Here is a 3,268-nt window from a genome sequence, read left to right as displayed (position 1 = left end):
CCGACCCAACCTGCCACTTCTTTCGGTATGCTCTAACAAGGAAAACCAACCTGCGGGAAATTGATCTGATACGCCAAGTCCGGGCAAGATATTAACAACTGGTAAAGGAGTTAGACACAGCTATGCTATACACAGGCCAAATGGCAAGAGAGATGTCCAAAGTGCTGATGCTATAATGGTGAAATTTAGGCAACAGAACAGGCAGGAGACAAGGGAAGTATTGCTGGGCTTTCTCAGCATCCTTCCAATTACTCTACCCTCTGCATCTTTGATTCCATCTGAGGAGCTTCATGGTACCCAAGAGAGGTCTGTCCTTCAATCCTAGTTGGAGCTAGAGCCACAGAGAGTAGAATGAGCCTGTGTGGAATCCATGGCAGCAAGGAAGTGGAAAGCAAGGCACTCCTAGATCCTCCAGCGTGCTCTGCAGCACAACCTCTTCTTCAGTTTCCCAGGGTCCCCACCAATGCCCCAGCTCTGGAGAATCATGGCAGCCTAGTCACCAGGGCTGGAAGACCATCTAGTGCTGGGGCTCCCGACCAGGGACCCTTCTCTTGATAGAAAGTGCATTGCTTTGCTTGCATTATCTAAGAGGCTCTTGACTCGTCAAAAATTCATTAACTAATAAAGCCAATTCCTCTCTCACTTCTTAGGTGGAGAGATGGGTGCCAGAAAAGAAAAGGCCCAAGTACGCATGGCAAATCACAGCAGAGCCTAGAACTCCAGCTTCTTGCTTCTAGGCCAGGGTTCTTCTCACTATAACTTATCATCCCAGATTATGAGTGAAGCCCCAGGGAGCCAAAGGTAGACAGACTCAGCCCTTGGGCGAGGGCCCCCCACCTCTCCATACCCCTGGACTGGTGTATTGGGGTTATAAGAGATGTTACACTTCTCATCACCAAGCCCTGTCTTGGCTAATAGTTCACAATAACAGGAAGGGGGCCCACACTGAGCACTGGGCAGAGAAGGAGGGAGTTGAGCAGGAGATTAGAGGACCTTGGCCTGGAGCTGTACACTCAATCCTGGGTCAAAGTTTGCATGCCTTTGCGTGAGAAGCTCTTTGGCTAGGATTCCCTAGTGATCAATACCAGGAGCAGGGGCAGAAGTGCTGGGGAGGGGAGAGGGCTCTGGGCTGGAGAGATGGAGACAGCTGAGAGGGCTTAGCCCAGCAGAATCATCAGCCCAGGACTTTCAGTGAGCCCTGCTGGGGGCTGTGGGCAAAGGGGACTGGGAGACAAGCAAGACCCACAGCAAACCCCTGCCCCATGGTAGAAATGGGAGTCATACCCTAGACAGATCCTGTGATAAGTCTGGAGATGCTGCAGGAGCTGTGAGGAGGCTGGGGCAGGACAGGTGTTAAAGGATGCCCCCCAGAGAGTGGAGATCTAGAGAAGAGCCCTGGAGTCTAAAGAGCATAGGAAGGGCATTCCCAGCACGGGGAGGAGACACAATGTGAACAGCAGGTGGTAGTGGCAGGTCAGGGTGAGGCAGTTTGGGTAGATGTGGAGAACTGGGACTTGTCTCCCAATGTGTCCTCCCCCTACCCAGCCACCCTCTTCTTCTCCTGAGATCTGAGCCTGAGCACCTTCCCTTCCTCTCCTGCCTGTGCCCAGAGAGCCCAAGAGATTGAGTTTGCAGGACACAGTGCTCAGACGGGGCAGCTCTTGGCTCCTTGGCTCTTGGCTGCTGTAGTTAGGATGACAGTACTTTCCCAGGACAGTCTAAGCCTGTTGTCCTCGCAGAATTGTTAAAAGTGCCCTCTTTCACTCTCAAAAGATCCTGGCTTGGATAATAATAAGTTACACAGTCACCCCAGTGATGGTGGGCATGGGCGGGTTTTGGGGGCCCAATGTCTGTTCTCCCTTCTTTTGGCAATACCACATCAATTATCCTTTCGGGATCACCTCACCCCTACTCTCAGCCAATTGGGTTACTGTAGCTGACCCACCCCAGGCCAAGCCAATGAGAACCCTATGGGAGTTTCCCACCACCCCTGCCTTCCGTCGTTCACTGGAGTGCAGTGGTGCGATCTTGGCTCACTGCAAACTCCACCTCCTGAGTTCAAGCAATTCTCCTGACTCAGCCTCCCAAGTAGCTGGGATTACAGGTGCTCCCCACCACACCTGGCCAATTTTTTTTTTGTTGTATTTTTAGTAGAGACGGGGTTTCACCAAGTTGGCCAGGCTGGTCTTGAACTCTTGACCTTAGGTGTTCCCCCTGCCTCGGCCTCCGAAAGTGCTGGAATTACAGGCGTGAGTCACCACACCTGGCCCCCTATGGGAGTTTTGATGAAATCATTGGAAAAGAGAGGTTCTCCTTCTGTCAGGGGTGGCTATACTGGCTAGAAAATAAGTCTGAAGCTGCCAGTAGTCATGTTTTAAGGAAGCCTGCCTTAGAATGATACCTACTCAAGGAGAAGCAGATCTGGGAGATGAGGGAAGTGGGGGAAAGAATTGAAGACATTAAGTCTCTACATCCAGTTATTCCTGAAGTCAATGAAGTTCACCCATAGAATGTCCCTGTGAAAAAACCAATATCACCATTACCTCCCCCTTTTCTTCCTGTCTCCCTCTTTTTCCTTCTTCTTCGCCCCTGCCTCATTCTTTTCCTCCTCTTCCCTCTACTCCTCCTCTTTCTTTTCTAGTATGAGATGGGTTTGGGGTACTTGCAACTGCAAGAATTATAACCCAAACCTGCCAGCCAGGAAGGCTTACCTGGGAAAGCTCTCTGAGTGACTAAAGCCGGTTCTTGCAGGCCCCAAGAAGACCTACCTAGGTTGAACACAGTCCTAAGAGGTTACTTCTATCTAGCAGCTTCCCACTGGTCTGCCTCTGCACCTAAATGGCCACCATTCAAACCACTTTGGGAGGCAAATTGTGTCTCCAAAAGACCCCGTGATGCTGTCGAGTTAGTTGTTGGCTGGCCGGTTCCCATGAGAGAAGCCATGCGCGTGACACTGTTAATCGGTTGAGTGTGTGCCGTGTCACTGTGCAGTTCCTCCTGTGCTCCCAGTGGTCTGGGAGCAGAGCTCACCACCATGGAGGCTGGAGGCTCCTTGGCTCCAAGCAAACAGCCAACAAGGGAAAGAAGCAGAAAACAGAACCCAGAGAGGGTTGCTATGGAAAGGGTATAGACAGGAGCTGTGGCCTTCAGCAGAGGGTTGCAGTTAGTTCTCAAAGACCCTGCAGGGAAACAGCCTACATGTTCTGACCTCACTCTGTTCCCAGTCTCTGTCCTGCTGTGCCTTCCATCAGTGGAACCTAACTGGAAG

The sequence above is a fragment of the Mandrillus leucophaeus genome, unplaced genomic scaffold, assembly GCF_000951045.1.
Source record: "Mandrillus leucophaeus isolate KB7577 unplaced genomic scaffold, Mleu.le_1.0 Scaffold848, whole genome shotgun sequence".
Taxonomy (NCBI): domain Eukaryota; kingdom Metazoa; phylum Chordata; class Mammalia; order Primates; family Cercopithecidae; genus Mandrillus; species Mandrillus leucophaeus.
Note: the sequence above shows the minus strand (reverse complement) of the source record.